General features: G+C 45.5%; 1 long non-coding RNA gene across 3 annotated transcripts; it reads right to left on the reverse strand.

Annotated features, from left to right (window-relative positions):
- Window positions 1-2094: 2094 nt before the first annotated feature.
- Window positions 2095-17508, reverse strand: LOC311526679. Of its 3 annotated transcripts, XR_014713094.1 has the most exons (5): window positions 17177-17508; window positions 4659-4781; window positions 2916-2997; window positions 2515-2583; window positions 2095-2403 (listed from the first exon to the last, which is right to left on the reverse strand). It is a non-coding gene; the product is annotated as an uncharacterized lncRNA (long non-coding RNA). The 3 variants fall into 3 exon arrangements; XR_014713095.1 differs by having other exon boundaries at window positions 2095-2583; XR_014713096.1 differs by lacking the exon at window positions 17177-17508 and adding an exon at window positions 11571-12051 and having other exon boundaries at window positions 2095-2583.
- Between the last annotated feature and the right edge of the window lie 162 nt (window positions 17509-17670).

Consider the following 17670-nt stretch of genomic DNA (forward strand, 5'->3'; position numbering starts at 1 on the left):
TAAGTCATGTGTTCTAGACCCCTAATCATTTTTGTTGCCCTTCGCTGGACTCTCTCCAATTTATCCACATCCTTCTTGTAGTGTGGGGCCCAAAACTGGACACAGTACTCCAGATGAGGCCTCACCAATGTCGAATAGAGGGGAACGATCACGTCCCTCGATCTGCTCGCTATGCCCCTACTTATACATCCCAAAATGCCATTGGCCTTCTTGGCAACAAGGGCACACTGCTGACTCATATGCAGCTTCTCGTCCACTGTCACCCCTAGGTCCTTTTCCGCAGAACTGCTGCCTAGCCATTCGGTCCCTAGTCTGTAGCGGTGCATTGGATTCTTCCATCCTAAGTGCAGGACCCTGCACTTATCCTTATTGAACCTCATCAGATTTCTTTTGGCCCAATCCTCCAATTTGTCTAGGTCCTTCTGTATCCTATCCCTCCCCTCCAGCGTATCTACCACTCCTCCCAGTTTAGTATCATCCGCAAATTTGCTGAGAGTGCAATCCACACCATCCTCCAGATCATTTATGAAGATATTGAACAAAACCGGCCCCAGGACCGACCCTTGGGGCACTCCACTTGATACCGGCTGCCAACTAGACATGGAGCCATTGATCACTACCCGTTGAGCCCGACAATCTAGCCAGCTTTCTACCCACCTTATAGTGCATTCATCCAGCCCATACTTCCTTAACTTGCTGACAAGAATACTGTGGGAGACCGTGTCAAAAGTTTTGCTAAAGTCAAGAAACAATACATCCACTGTTTTCCCTTCATCCACAGAACCAGTAATCTCATCATAAAAGGCGATTAGAGAAGACACGCAAGTTACAGCACAGCTGATCAGCGGGGCTGAACCAATCACAATCTGGCAACCTGATAAAAGCCAGGAGCATGGGGTTGTGGTTTTATTTTTGTCTTTACAGGTAATTTGCCAATTTTGATAAAATGGAATTAAAACACTGATTATGGTGTGTTTTATATCTCCATTTCTTCTGACTTCCTACGCAGGCGTGGGCGTTAATTTTAAGTGCAAGGGAAATGTGCAACACTAGCAGCCCTGCAGGGGGATGAAGTTTAGTGGTTATCTGTAGAACACAGGTGTACATGGAAGGGTCAGTTTCACCCCAAAATCCTGCTAATAACTAAAAATGAATCACAAATGTGCTGCTGTACTGGCTTCTGATGTGGTACTCCGAAGGAATAATGCCTCTGTGTGTGTGTGTGTGTGTGTACGTGCACCTATAAAAAATGTCAGTTTAACAGAACCAGTTGGAATCCCAGGGTTACACTTTCACTGCACTGTATCATTAAGGCATGGAAATTGTGTAAGAGATCAGCACACAGCTTTGGTGAGCAGGGAGTGGCTGCAGCATTGGTTTCCCCCTCTTAGGAACACTCGAGCAGTGAACTTTGTAAACTGTGCTTGATTCTCACAAGTTTTAATAAAACACTCCTGTTTGAAACATCAGCCTCGTGTGGGAGTGCAATAGGCTAGGGAGTCAGACCCAGTTCTGCATCTGACCTTTGTTCAACAGCAAGCTATACCAGTGCCTAACTTTGTATCATTAAATGGCAACACAGCCTTATGGCTTTCTGTACCTTTGAATTCAAGAGGAGTTTTGCCTCTGACTTCACTAAGAGCAGGCTGAGACCATCGGCCCCCTTACACTTGAGTGCAAATAACAAAAAAGCAAATCTAATCATCACTCAATTACATATTCAGTATTCAGAGTAACAGCCGTGTTAGTCTGTATTTGCAAAAAAAGAAAAGGAGTACTTGTGGCACCTTAGAGACTAACCAATTTATTTGAGCATAAGCTTTCGTGAGCTACAGCTCACTTCATCGGATGCATACTGTGGAAAATACAGAAGATGTTTTTATACACACAAACCATGAAAAAAATGGGTGTTTATCACTACAAAAGGTTTTCTCTCCCCCACCCTACTCTCCTGCTGGTAATAGCTTATCTAAAGTGATCACTCTCCTTACAATGTGTATGATAATCAAGGTGGGCCATTTCCAGCACAAATCCAGGTTTTCTTCCCCCCCCCCCCCCCGCCCACAAACCCACTCTCCTGTTGGTAATAGCTTATCTAAAGTGATCACTCTCCTTACAATGTGTATGATAACCAAGGTGGGCCATTTCCAGCACAAATCCAGGGTTTAACAAGAACGTCTGAGGAACAGTGTCCAGGAAGTGGATCTCTTGTGTGGACTGGACCAGGCTGAGGTTGATGGTGGGATGGAAATTGTTGAAATCATGGTGGAACTCCTCAAGGGCTTCTTTTCCCTGGGTCCAGATGATGAAGATGTCATCAATATAGCGCAAGTAGAGTAGGGGTGTTAGGGGACGAGAGCTAAGGAAGCGTTGTTCTAAGTCAGCCGTAAAAATGTTGGCATCCTGTGGGGCCATGCGGGTACCCATTAGCAGTGCCGCTGATTTGAAGGTATACATTGTCCCCAAATGTAAAATAGTTAAGGGTAAGGACAAAGTCACAACTACAATACCCACCTGTGGACGTGAAGAAACAGACTGATAGAGCCAGAAGAGTTCCCAGAAGTCATCTACTACAGGACAGGCCTAACAAAGAAAATAACAGAACACCACTAGCCATCACCTTCAGCCACCAACTAAAACCCCTCCAACGCATTATCAAGGATCTACAACCTATCCTGAAGGATGACCCAACACTCTCACAAATCTTGGGAGGCAGGCCAGTCCTTGCCTACAGACAGCCCCCCAACCTGAAGCGAATACTCACATACCACATACCACATACCACACAACAGAACCACTAACCCAGGAACCTATCCTTGCAACAAAGCCCGTTGCCAACTGTGCCCACATATCTATTCAGGGGACACCATCACAGGGCCTAATAACATCAGCCACACTATCAAAGGCTCATTTACCTGCACATCCACCAATGTGATATATGCCATCATGTGCCAGCAATGCCCCTCTGCCACGTACATTGGTCAAACTGGACAGTCTCTACGTAAAAGAATAAATGGACACAAATCAGATGTCAAGAATTATAACATTCATAAACCAGTCGGAGAACACTTCAATCTCTCTGGTCACTCGATTTCTGATTTCAAAGTGACTATCCTTCAACAAAAAACTTCGAAAACAACTCCAACGAGAGACTGCTGAATTGGAATTAATTTGCAATTTGGATACAATTAGCTTAGGCTTGAATAGAGACTGGGAATGGTTGATTTATTATAAAAACTAACCTATTTCCCCTTGTTTATTCCCCCCCCCTCCACTGTTCCTCAGATGTTCTTGTCTAGGGGGGGGAGAAAACCTGGATTTGTGCTGGAAATGGCCCACCTTGATTATCATACACATTGTAAGGAGAGTGATCACTTTAGATAAGCTATTACCAGCAGGAGAGTAGGGTGGGGGGAGAGAAAACCTTTTGTAGTGATAAACACCCATTTTTTTCATGGTTTGTGTGTATAAAAACATCTTCTGTATTTTCCACAGTATGCATCCGATGAAGTGAGCTGTAGCTCACGAAAGCTTATGCTCAAATAAATTGGTTAGTCTCTAAGGTGCCACAAGTCCTCCTTTTCTTTTTTTTCATATTCAGTGTTGTCACCCTCAGGTGTTCCAAAATCATTAGCCTCTTCCCTGAAAATTAGACTGACTTAAAAATATCATGAGACTTTTACAAATTAATAGTTTGAGTTTTGAGACTTCAGGGTTCACTCCAGTCATGTTTTCAAGCTTTCCTCTGAAACCATGAGGAGTAGAAATTTACTTTAAAAAAATCAAAGCTGAGATTCTCACAGAGGATTCCAGCAGCTGGGGCTTTTCAGAACACTCTCCAACACCCCCCCCCCACACACACACACAATATATATATATATAATGAGATTCAGAGTAAAATCCTGCAAACTTGGAACACGGCTATCAATGGCCACTTCACCCTGGTAATGGGGGGCCTCCACTTTTAAGGCCTTGGGGCCATTCAGCCCCACCGTACGCCACCTGTGCAGGGTTGACCTTAAGTGGAAGGCAATGCAGCAGTGGGGGGCTGGTGAGGAAGCCGAGGCTATACTGCAGTAAGCAAGGAGCCTCTCTGGAGACAGGAGCTGATCAGAGACTGAAACCTGCCTGAATCCAGGGCAGTGTGGAGGGGACAGCGTGCCAGCCCATGGGTGGAGAGGTTGGAACCCAGAAAGTTGGGTCCGTGTTGGGACAGTTTGCAGCTGGGAAGGCTAACAACTGAATCCAGCTGGGCTGAAGGGTTGGTTGTTTTGCTATTTTCTGCTGGACTTTAAGTGAAGGACTCTGAGGCCCTGGAAGGGGTTGGACTGTGATACGTGGCTTGGCTGGAGGGCCAGCTCACTCCTGTAGCCAGAGTGGACCAAAGAAGACACTGGGGAAACTGAGGCAGAACTGCTGCACTACCACTTCCAGCCATGAGGGTGGCATGCCTGTGTGGCACCTCTGACAGTCTGATTACCTTCAATTATTTACGAATCAGGTATTAATGAGTTAAACCTCAAAAGGTTTGGAGAGGTGGGTTGGGCTGGCTTCACATACTGCAGGAGAAGATGAGATGAATAGTTCAGCAAAGACATTTAAGTAAAGAAAGAAACGGGAACACAATTGTTATTTCTGCTGTGCTTTCGTTGACTTACAAATTTTGGCCTTTTGTTGATTCAGTTTTTGCTGACACCCAGAGAGCGTTATTGCCCCAGGCAGAGTTACAATTTTCATGTCGATGAGAATGATCACAAGCAGTGTGAACTTTCCAGAATGACCTGTTGAGAGAAAGATAAATCCATCATGCCTGTGTTCCAAGGCAGGTACAGTGGTTTTCAATCACACTGGGGGGAGAAGGGTGGGGGCGGTGTCCTATTAAATTGGCACTTTTGATTTAAAAAAAAAAATTGAATTCAGTGAGCCAGAAGTTCTCACTTTTGTTTCTATAGTGAAACCCTCAGCGTCCCTCTGTGTTTGACTTTATTTTTATTTTATAGCTCTGCGTATCAGCTTTCCCCACACCTGTAGCCAGAGTGTTCACCAGGATTAATTCAGTCCCTAGCTAGGCTTGGAAGGATTAGATTTTATCAGTAAATGTCAATTTCTCCATACGCACATAAACCCATGAAAACCTATTTCCCTTGATGATTATAATAGAAATTTACAGAGAGGCAAAGTAAGAAAAATGCTGCTTTCATTAGAGTTTGATTTAAGGATATGTACCTTGTATATTTTGACAATTTGTGTTTTAACAGTTCTAAATCTTTAACTTTTTGAATCTCAGTGTCTGCCATCATTAAATAATTATTGCCCCCCTCATAATTTCCCACAACTGGGAAAACTGAAATCAATACAAAGTTTAAAAATGCTTAAAGTCCATAATTTTGAACAACAGTGAACATTTCCATTCATAAAAATACAAATGCTTAAAAAGAAACATCAGTATGGTCCATTGAAATTATAAAAAATAAACAATGATGTGACGCTCTGTACCTCGGGGGAACACCCTACACCCCGATGTTCATCTTTATAAAATGATTGTGTGGTATCCAATGCAAAGCTTGTTATATTGGGTGTCTTTGGAAGGCTCATAATGCACTGAGCATGGTTGTTACAGTAATAGTTACAGTAACGCTATAGTAAGGTTATAGGTTATAATTTCATGTATATAGTTATGAGGCTGAAAATGTGTCCTTATGGCTTAAAACAAGCCCAGGCAAAAACTCTCCAAGAACTGAAAGGCAGTTCACACCTCGTAAGGGCATGGATGGGACAAACCCAGCTCAGCCTCACAGGAACAATGGACACTGGCCTAGGCGGCAACAAAAGAATCTGTCAGACCCTCGAGGTAGTCACCCCCTTCCTTTGGGCAGTTTGGGACTGCAGTGAGGTAATGCTCACCTGACTCTGAAGGGGAGGAGTGGGGCAAAGCCAAGAGGAAAGAGAGGACATGATAAAAGGGAGAGACATTTTGCCATGCTCTCTCTCTTCCACCTACATCTACAGACACCATCACCACCAAGCGACTGAAGCTCTGATCAAAGGAGAGAGCCTGGCTGAAAAGTAACCAACCAGCCAGTGGTGAGAAGCATCTAAGTCAGGGGTAGGCAACCTATGGCACGCATGCCAAAGGCGGCACGCGAGCTGATTTTCAGTGGCACTCACACTGCCTGGGTCCTGGCCACCGGTCTCGGGGGCTCCGCTGTTGGCCTGGGGTACCGGCCACCGGCCCCCTGCCAGCTGGGGTTCCGTCCACCAGCCCCGCTCAGCCCTGGGTCCCGGCCACCTGTCTGGGGGGCTCTGCTGCCACCCTGGGGTCCTGGCTGCTGGCCCAGGGCTCTGCAGCTGCCCCCAGCTCTGGCCCACTGGCCCCAGCCTGGGGCAGTGAGGGGTGAAGACAGGGGCAAGGGGGGGGCACATCTGAGCACCCCCCCTTAAAAATTGTTCCAGCTTCACTGTACTGGGATATTTTTAAGTCCTGATTTGCTGCTTACATCACTATCACGCCACGTGGAATAGCGCACTGCATTTGACGTTGAGATTACAATGTACTGCAAGAACTGGAATCAGAATTTTCTGACAGGTTTCAAGATTTCCAGCAATTTGGCCCAATGCTTTCTTTTCTAATTAAACCTGAAAGGTTCAACGAAAGCAACTTGGATTTGTCTGTATTTCAGTGGATGGGTGTTGAAGATTTCGAAATGCAGCTCATTCAATAAAAAAAGCTCAGAATTGTGGACATCAAAGTTTGGAGATCTGCGGAGTGCACTTGAAGCTACCGAGAGAGATCATGGGGCCTCTATTCTGACCTGCTGGACATCCCTGCCAGTGAAATTTAACTGTTTGAAGAAAATTGTGTTTGCAATGCTTTCAGCATTTGGATCCACATACCTGTGTGAACAGGTATTTTTCACACATGAAATCTGTCCTCTGTCCCTCTCAGAGCCAGTTAACAACTGATCACTCAGAAGCCTGTGACAGGTTTCAGAGTAGCAGCCGTGTTAGTCCGTATTCGCAAAAAGAAAAGGAGGACTTGTGGCACCTTAGAGACTAACCAATTTATTAGAGCATAAGCTTTCGTGAGCTACACTGAGGAAGTGAGCTGTAGCTCATGAAAGCTTATGCTCTAATAAATTGGTTAGTCTCTAAGGTGCCACAAGTACTCCTTTTCTTTTTACGAATACAGACTAACACGGCTGTTACTCTGAAACCTAAGTTTTTAAGGACATTGAAAGTGTTAAGATCAGTTTAGAATGCGTTTTGCTTTTATTTCATTTGACCAAATCTGATTTGTAATGCTTTCACTTATAAGCACTTAAATCTACCTTTATGGTTAATAAATCTGTTTGTTTATTCTATCTGAAGCAGTGTGTTTGGATTGCAGTGTGGAGAGAGTCCAGCGAAGGGCAACAAAAATGATTAGGGGACTGGAACACATGAGTTATGAGGAGAGGCTGAGGGAGCTGGGATTGTTTAGTCTGCAGAAGAGAAGAATGAGGGGGGATTTGATAGCTGCTTTCAACTACCTGAAAGGGGGTTCCAAAGAGGATGGCTCTAGACTGTTCTCAATGGTAGCAGATGACAGAACGAGGAGTAATGGTCTCAAGTTGCAGTGGGGGAGGTTTAGATTGGATATTAGGAAAAACTTTTTCACTAAGAGGGTGGTGAAACACTGGAATGCGTTACCTAGGGAGGTGGTAGAATCTCCTTCCTTAGAGGTTTTTAAGGTCAGGCTTGACAAAGCCCTGGCTGGGATGATTTAACTGGGAATTGGTCCTGCTTTGAGCAGGGGGTTGGACTAAATGACCTTCTGGGGTCCCTTCCAACCCTGATATTCTATGATTCTATGATTGTGTCAGAGGCTCCCTTGGGATAACAAGCCTCGTACATATCAATTTCTTTGTTACACTGACAAACTTATATAAGCTTGCAGTGTCCAGCGGGAATAACTGGACACTGCAAGACGGAGATTCCCAGGTTTGTGTCTAGGACCGGAGATATTGGCTAGTGTCATTCGGTTGCACAATCCAAGCAGTGGCTGGCCAAAAGTGCTCACTCATGTGCTGGGAGCAGTTTACATGCCAGAGGCTGTGCGTGAACAGCCCAGGAGTGGGGGTTCTCACAGCAGAGCAGGGTAAGGCTGGCTCCCAGAGTCAAAGATTGGAGAGGCCTAGCAGATCACAGGTCCAGATAACACCAGAGGGGAACGTCACAATTGAATTCTGCCATGCCTGGATATAACACGGATAATCTCTCTCATCAAGTGATTTTTCAGAAAATCCATGATCCTACCTTCATCCAGCAGAAAGCAGCAATGATTAGGAAGAGAGAAGAAAGAAATTATATAAAATAAACTGAGACCTTGAATCTTCTCCACAAGTTTCTCCCTGATTTAAAACCAAAAGGAAGTCATGGAGCATCAGTGTGAATCGACCTGCTGTATAAACCATAGAATGTGAAAGGTTTGGAGATGCTACACAAGGGCTCTGGGAGGATAAATAGCCTAAGAATGGAGACGCTGCTGTTCTACACATTTTAAATTATTCAGCAAATGACTAGTTAGGACCCAAACTCTACCTAGAAAATTGTTAAAGGTCTATCCCAGAACTCCAACGCAGGGAAAGTACAGACAGCAGGACTGTTGGGCCTGGGATGACAACTGTGTATGTCAGTTAGCAAAGCCTAATGCAATGCTAATCAGCTCAAGTGAGGCCTGAGCAATGGTGCACATTCAACAGCTCCCACTACCTTCGGGGTTCTGATCCAGACACTCTGTTTAGATTATTTCCATCCAAAATTACTGGGAAGTGGAGCTGACTGTCTGCTGTGTGGAATCCTGCCACACTGGGCATCGCCTTCAGTACAGCCTCAGCTCTGCTCTCTGGATCTGTGTATGTTCAACGCCATGTCTGTAGAGTGCCGTGAAGTACTGTGGTCACCCCCGAGGGATGAGGAGGGAGTGCTCTGTGTCCCTGCACAGGGACCTCTGATCCCAGGAGGTGAAGTGCTGGGCTCCAGAGAGTCCTCCTCTCCCCCTCTCTCCAGAGGGAAGGATGTTGGCCATGATAAGAGCTCTCCGTGGTGGTGGGGTAAAGTCACAGAAGAAACCGTATGTGTAAACCGAGGCTCTGTAAATAGCAAGAGGGCTCCTGGTGTAGGGGAAAGACTATAGGAGGGCAGTATACCCAGCAATCTCTCTCTCTTCTGCTTGGCAACACTGGAAAATGGTGACAACAGCAGAAAGAACAGCACACCCCAGGGAAGCCAAACAAGTTCCAATAACAGCTTTTTGCAGAATTGAGAATCCTGCAAATGGAGGAGAGTGAAGGGAATCTAAGGTTTAGATAACCGTTAGAAACTATCACAGTGCAAAGACACTGGTCCATTTGCTTCTGCTATGTGAAATGGCCATTGGTGCTATCACACTTAATGTGGAAGTGAGAGATGTTAGCCAGAAACTAATTTTGGATGGAGAGAACCACACTTCCATCTTGTCTGTCCCCGGCTTCAGAGCAAGCTCCGTCTGCTTATCAACAAACATTGCTGTAATATCTGACTATGCTAACTTTAAATCCATCGACCTAGCCCATTCCCTCCTGTGGAAATATCCACAGACAGAGCTGGGAGGGGGGAAGGGAGGTGGAAGGAGCTGGGCAAATGGCAAACTGGGGGTGGGGGGTGGGGGGAGATCTCCTGGAGGATCCCCTTGTGGAATCTTACTTGGTGTAACTGGCAGAAGTTTATGTATAAACCTTGTGCCAACTTTATGGCCCTTTGACCCTCCCTCTTCAAGAGCAGCATGGCTCCATTTGAACCATAACGTCAGAGTGTTCTCCTCTGGGAACCTCTGAAGGGGGTCAGATTTGTAGGGGACCATGGAAAAGGCAATGCAGCTTCAAGCCTTTCTGCTTGGGATTGGAGGGATGACACCTGTTTCTCTGGCTTCACTCTTCACCCTCCAAAGCCAACCCTGCCCTAGCCCCTGCTGTGGGTTTCCCTGGAGACTCAGGTTTGGTCTACCCTTAAACATTAGCTCCACCTAACTGCCTTGCTCAGGGCTGTGAAAAACTGTTGCACCATGAGCAACGGATTTAGGTCAACCCAGCCCTGGTGTAGACATGGCAAGGTCAATGGAAGAATTATTTTGTCTACCTGGCTGCCGCCTCTTGGAGTGGAGGGTTAATTCGAGTGGCGGCAGAACCCCTGCTGCCAGTGTAGGAAGTGTCGACGCTACAGCGGTCCAGCTGCAGCTTCCTTCCCCAGTGCATGGAGCAGAGACGCTGGGCAACTAAATAAACAAACTCCCGGTTTTCAGCCAGCCCTGCTTGGCACTAGTGTGGTTTCAGAAAAATACCTTTGACCAGGATTCTTTTAAAATTACTACAATCTCTGAAATCTTTGACACCATCTTCCCTGCCCCTCCCCGTGTTCCCCATCCCAAGGTGGGTGAGAAGCTGTTTCCCAGACTTCTCCAGTAGTCGGTTATGTGGTTTGTTCCATCCCTTACTCTCACTTCAGAGAGGTGCTGCACCATCAGTAGGGCCTGATCAAGCTAGCGAACGGGAGTTTTGCGAGGGACTTCTCCAGGTGAAGGAGGACCAATTATGTGACCCTTGGGGTGAGTTTGTTCTCTGTAGTGTGTGTGTTTGTGGTGTGCTTGCTGCTTGACTGAAATATACCATTGCTAAGCAAGGCTGAGAGCTTCTTAATGAGGCTTTGACCCCTAAGCCCTTTAGCACCCATCAACCCTTAACCAGGGGGCAGGACTACTCAGGAAGACCAGGACTTTAAAAAGCCTGCTCATAAGCAACCAGAGGAGCCGCTAACAGGGGAGTTTTGCAACGGAGTTTACAGGGGGGAGTAGTGTATCGGGGGTAGCAGTGTTAATCTGTGTCCACAAAAACAACAAGGAGTCTGAAGAAGTGGGTTTTTTACTCACAAAAGCTTATGCCCAAATAAATCTGTTGGTCTTTAAGGTGCCACCGGACTCCTTGTAATGTTTTCAGGTGGGGAGTTTGAGGGGGGCTAGAAACATTATTTAAACTTAAAGCCAAAACCACCCCCTGATAAAAATAAAACTTCAACAAGGGAACTAACTTCAAGAGTAAAAAGATAATGCAGGCAGAAATCCAGCAACAGAGTGGGGCTATCCGGTGTATTGCACCCAATGCAGCATGTATGATTACCTGCCCTATGACATATGTGTGCATTTGGTGCAAGGAGCTCCTGGCCCTCAGAGACTGTGTACGGGCTTTGAAGACCAGGGTGACTGAACTGGAGGAGCTAAAGGAGACAGAGAAGTACATAGATGAGACTTTCCGGGACACAGTAGAATGGTCCCATCCCCGGTCTGACAGCCTCTGTGCTGTTGAGGAGCATGAAAGTCTCAGGGAAGGAGAATATCCAACTGGAGCAGAGGGAAATGATCCTATAGTTGAGACCCTCCTTCCAGATGATGTTGTGGTATCCTCTTGCACTAAGGATACCTCTCCGGGGGAGGGAACTCCAGCTATTAGGAAGAGACAGGTATTAGTAATGGGCGATTCGATCATTAGAAACATAGATACCTGAGTTTGCGATGACCAGAATGACTGCATAGTGAGTTGCCTGCCTGGTGCGAAAGTTGCAGATCTCTTGAAACATCTAGATAGACTTATGTGTAGTTCTGGGGAGGATCCAATGGTCGTGATACATGTAGGTACCAATGACATAGGGAGGGATAGGAGAGAGGTCCTGGAGGCCAAATTTAGGCTGCTAGGTAAGAGATTGAAGTCCAGGACCTCCATGGTAGCATTCTCTGAAATGCTTCCAGTTCCATGTGCAGGGCCAGTTAGACAGGCAGAACTGCAGGGTCTCAATGCATGGATGAAATGATAGTGTAGAGAGGAGGGGTTTAGATTTATTAGAAACTGGGGAAACTTTTGGGAAAGGGGGAGCCTATGCAGGAAGGATGGGCTCCACCTAAACCAAAATGGAATCAGATTGCTGGAACTTAAAATTAAAAAGGTTGTAGAGCAGTTTTAAAACTAAGGACTGGGGGAAAGCCGAAAGGAGCAGAGGAGCATGTGGTTCGGACAGAGATATCCCTTAGGGGACATTCTCTATGTCCTAATAAGGAGGAGAGAATGGAAGATGATAAAATACAGGTAGGATCTGATGAGAGAGAGTCAAATGAAAAAAAGTCCCATTCATTTACATCATGTAATGGCAGACTCCTAAAAAGTGACAAGTTTTTAAAGTGCATATATACCAATGCTAGAAGTCTAAATAATAAGATGGGTGAACTAGAGTGCCTCGTATTAAATGGGGATATTGATATCATAGGCATCAGAGAAACTCGGTGGAATGAGGATAATCAATGGGACACAGTAATACCAGGGTACAAAATATATCAGAAGGACAGAATAGGTTGTGCTGGTGGGGGAGTGGCACTATACGTGAAAGAAAGCATAGAATCAAATGAAGTAAAAATCTTAAATGAACCAAACTGTACCATAGAATCTCTATGGATAGTAATTCCGTGCTCTAATAATAAGAATATAGCAGTAGGGATATATTACCGACCACCTGACCCGGATGGTGATAGTGATTGTGAAATGCTCAGGGAGATTAGACAGGTTTCAGAGTAGCACCCGTGTTAGTCTGTATTTGCAAAAAGAAAAGGAGGACTTGTGGCACCTTAGAGACTAACCAATTTATTTGCGCATAAGCTTTCGTGAGCTACAGCTCACTTCATCGGATGCATACTGTGGAAAATACAGTGGGGAGATTTATATACATAGAGAACATGAAACAATGGGTGTTACCATACACACTGTAACCAGAGTGATCACTTAAGGTGAGCTATTACCAGCAGGGGGGGATAAACATGGGGAAATAGTTTTACTTTGTGTAATGACCCATCCACTCCCAGTCTCTATTCAAGCCTAAGTTAAATTGTATCCAGTTTGCAAATTAATTCCAATTCAGCAGTCTCTCCTTGGAGTCTGTTTTTGAAGATTTTTTGTTGAAGAATTGCCACTTTTAGGTCTGTAATCGAGTGACCAGAGAGATTGAAGTGTTCTCCAACTGGTTTTGAATGTTATAATTCTTGACGTCTAATTTTTGTCCATTTATTCTTTTACATAGAGACTGTCCACTTTAACCAATGTACATGGCAGAGGGGCACTGCTGACACATGATGGCATATATCACATTGGTAGATGTGCAGGTGAACGAGCCTCTGATAGTGTGGCTGATGTGATTAGGGTGATTGTGACCCCTGAATAGATATGGGGGCACAGTTGGCAACAGGTTTTGTTGCAAGGATAGGTTCCTGGGTTAGTGGTTCTGTTGTGTGGTATGTGGTTGCTTGTGAGTATTTGCTTCAGGTTGGGGGGCTGTCTGTAAGCAAGGACTGGCCTGTCTCCCAAGATCTGTGAGGGTGATGGGTCGTCCTTCAGGATAGGTTGTAGATCCTTGATGATGCATTGGAGAGGTTTTAATTGGGGGCTGAAGGTGATGGCTTTTGGCGTTCTGTTATTTTCTTTGTTGGGCCTGTCCTGTAGTAGGTGACTTCTGGGTACTCTTCTGGCTCTGTCAATCTGTTTCTTCACTTCAGCAGGTGGATATTGTAGTTGTAAGAACGCTTGATAGATATCCTGTAGGTGTTTGTCTCTGTCTGAGGGGTTGGAGCAAATGCAGTTGTATCGTAGAGCTTGGCTGTAGACAATGGATCGTGTGGTGTGGTCTGGATGAAAGCTGGAGGCATGTAGATAGGAATAGCCGTCAGTAGGTTTCTGATATAGGGTGGTGTTTATGTGACCATCGCTTATTCGCACCGTAGTATCCAGGAAGTGTGGACTGGTGGACTGGTCCAGGCTGAGGTTGATGGTGGGATGGAAATTGCTGAAATCATGGTGGAATTCCTCAAGGGCTTCTTTTCCATGGGTCCAGATGATGAAGATGTCATCAATGTAGTGCAAGTAGAGTAAGGGCAGTAGGGGACGAGAGCTGAGGAAGCGTTGTTCTAAGTCAGCCATAAAAATGTTGGCATACTGTGGGGCCATGCGGGTACCCATAGCAGTGCCGCTAATTTGAAGGTATACATTGTCCCCAAATGTGAAATAGTTATGGGTGAAGACAAAGTCACAAAGTTCAGCCACCAGGTTAGCCGTGACATTATCGGGGATACTGTTCCTGATAGCTTGTAGTCCATCTTTGTGTGGAATGTTGGTGTAGAGGGCTTCTACATCCATAGGGGCCAGGATGGTGTTTTCAGGAAGATCACTGATGGATTGTAGTTTCCTCAGGAAGTCAGTGGTGTCTCGAAGATAGCTGGGAGTGCTGGTAGCGTAGGGCCTGAGGAGGGAGTCTACATAGCCAGACAATCCTGGTGTCAGGGTGCCAATGCCTGAGATGATGGGGCGTCCAGGATTTCCAGGTTTATGGATCTTGGGTAGCAGATAGAATATTCCAGGTCGGGGTTCATTTAAGGTGAGCTATTACCAGCAGGAGAGCGGGGGTGGGGGTGGGAGGGGAACCTTTTGTAGTGATAATCAAGGTGGGCCATTTCCAGCAGTTGACAAAAACATCTGATGGTGGTGGTGGGGGGGGGGGATAAACATGGGGAAATAGTTTTACTTTGTAATTAGAGAGGCTATTAAAATAAAAAACTCAATAATAATGCGGGATTTCAACTATCCCCATACTGACTGGGTACATATCACCTCGGGAAGGGATGCAGAGATAAGGTTTCATGGGGGGGAGGGATAGCTCAGTGGTTTGAGCTTTGGCTTGCTAAGCCCAGGGTTGTGAGTTCAATCCTTGAGGAGGCCATTTACGGATATGGGGCAAAAATTGGGGATTGGTCCTGCTTCAGGCAGGGGGTTGGACTAGATGACCTCCTGAGGTCCCTTCCAACCCTAACCTTCTATGATTCTATACCTTAAATGACTGCTTCTTGGAGCAGCCAGTCCTGGAACCCACAAGAGGAGAGGCAATTCTTGATTTAGTCCTAAATGGATCACAGGGTCTGGTCCAAGAGGTGAATATAGCTGGACTACTTGGTAATAGTGACCATAATATAATTAAATTTAACATCCCTGTGGCGGGGAAAACACCACAGCAGCCCACCATGGTAGCATTTAATTTCAGAAAGGGGAACTACACAAAAATGAGGAGGTTAGTGAAACAGAAATTAAAAGGTACAGCGCCAAAAGTGAAATCCCTGCAAGCTGCATGGAAACTTTTTAAAGACACCATAATAAATGCTTAACTTAAATGTTTACCACAAATTAAAAAAGAGAACCAAAGAAGTGCCACTGTGGCTGAACTACAAAGTAAAAGAAGCAATGAGAGGCAAAAAGGCATCATTTAAAAAGTGGAAGATAAATCCGACTGAGAAAAATAGAAAGGAGCAACGCTCTTGCAAATGAAGTGTAAAAATATAATTAGGAAGGCCATAAAAGAATTTGAAGAACAGCTAGCCAAAAACTCCAAAAGTAATAGCAGAAAAAAATTTAAGTACACCAGAACCAGGAAGCCTGCTAAAAAACCAGTGGGGCCACTGGATAATCAAGATGCTAAAGGAGCACTCAAAGACAATAAGGCCATTGCGGAGAAACTAAATGAATTCTTTGCATCGGTCTTCATGGCTGAGGATGTGAGGGAGATTCCCAAACCTTAGTCATTCTTTTTAGGTGACAAATCTGAGGAACTGTCCCAGATTGAGGTGTCATTAGAGGAGGTTTTGGAACAAATTGATAAACTAAACAGTAATAAGTCACCAGGAGCAGATGGTATTCACCTAAGAGTTCTGAAGGAACTGAAATATGAAATTGCAGAAGTACTGACTGTAGTCTGTAACCTATCATTTAAATCAGCTTCTGTACCAAATGACTGGATGATAGCTAATGTGATGCCAATTTTTAAAAACGGCTCCAGAGGTGATCCCAGCAATTACAGGCCGGTAAGCCTGACTTCATTACTGGGCAAACTGGTTGAAACTATAGCAAAGAACAAAATTGTCAGACACAAAGATGAACATAATTTGTTGGGGAAGAGTCAACATGGTTTTTGTAAAGGGAAGTCATGCCTCACCGATCTACTAGAATTCTTTGAGGGGGTCAACAAGCATGTGGCCAAGGGGGATTCAATGGATATAGTGTACTTAGATTTTCAAAAAGCCTTTGACAAGGTCCTCACCAAAGGCTCTTAAGCAAAGTAAGCAGACATGGGATAAGAGGGAAGGTTCTCTCATGGATTGGTAACTGGCTAAAAGATAGGAAACAAAGGGTAGGAATAAATGGTCAATTTTCAGAATGTACAGACGGTGTCACCCAGGGGCCTATTCTGGGACAGTCCTATTCAACATATTCTTAAACAATCTAGAAAATGCACTTTCTGCAACTTCAGTGTCTGTAATTAGCAGTGTGAAAACCCAGTTTAAGAAGAGGAAGCCCCATTAGCAGTAGGTTGCCAAGTCACCAGTTTTCAAACTAACACCTGGTAGAAAAGGGACCCTCCCTCCGCAATGAGTGAGGGTGGGTGGGAAAGAGCAAGCAATGGAAGGAGGATGGAGTGAGTGAGGTGGGGTAGGGCCTTGGAGAAGGGGCAGGGGCTGGGTGTTTGGTCAGAAAGTTGGCAGCCCCTAAGGGATGAAGAAAAGGAGTACTTGTGGCACTTGAGACTAACAAATTAATCTGAGCATAAGCTTTCATGAGCTACAGCTCACTTCATCAGATGCATGCAGCATGGGTGTTACCATACACACTGTAATGAGAGTGATCAGGTAAGGTGAGCTCATTGGAGTCTGTTTTTGAAGTTCTTTTGTTGAAGAATTGCCACTTTTAGGTCTGTAATCGAGCGACCAAAGAGATTGAAGTGTTCTCCGACTGGTTTTTGAATGTTATAATTCTTGATGTCTGATTTGTGTCCATTTATTCTTTTACGTAGAGACTCCAGTGAGAGACTGCTGAATTGGAATTAATTTGCAAACTGGATACAATTATCTTAGGCTTGAATAAAGACTGGGAGTGGATGTCTCATTACACAAAGTAAAATTATTTCCCCATGTTTATTCCCCCCCCCTCTGTTCCTCACAGGTTCTTGTCAACTGCTGGAAATGGCCCACCTGGATTATCACTACAAAAGGCTTCACCCCCCTCCGCCCGCTGGTAACAGCTCACCTTACCTGATCACTCTGGTTACAGTGTGTACGGTAACACCCATTGTTTCAGGTTCTCTGTGTATATAAATCTCCCCACTGTATTTCCACTGCAGGCATCCGATGAAGTGAGCTGTCGCTCAGGAAAGCTTATGCTCAGATACATTGGTTAGTCTCTAAGGTGCCACACGTCCTCCTGTTCTCTTTCCACCCCTCCTCCACGTTTCGCAGTCCCTGTGCCAGCGTGGCTGAGTAGGAGCGGCAGGTGGAGCAAGGCGGGGCCCTCCCTGGTGAGGGGGGTGCAGGCCTTGGGGGGAGGAGGGGACAGGCTCAGGCTGGGGCAGTCCCCGCGCAGTCCCTCCCTGCTCCAGCAGCTGCTAACACTTTCCTCGCTGTCTGGCTCTTTAAGGTCAATTTAAAACAAGACGCGCCACTTGGCGAGTGCCCAGCCAATAAAAATGGCGGATAAGGGAGATCACGCCCCCCGTGTGTCTTGGCCCGCCCACTGGCCGAGAAGCCAT

This window comes from Lepidochelys olivacea (assembly GCF_965140295.1).
Source record: "Lepidochelys olivacea isolate rLepOli2 genome assembly, chromosome: 9".
NCBI lineage: Eukaryota > Metazoa > Chordata > Testudines > Cheloniidae > Lepidochelys > Lepidochelys olivacea.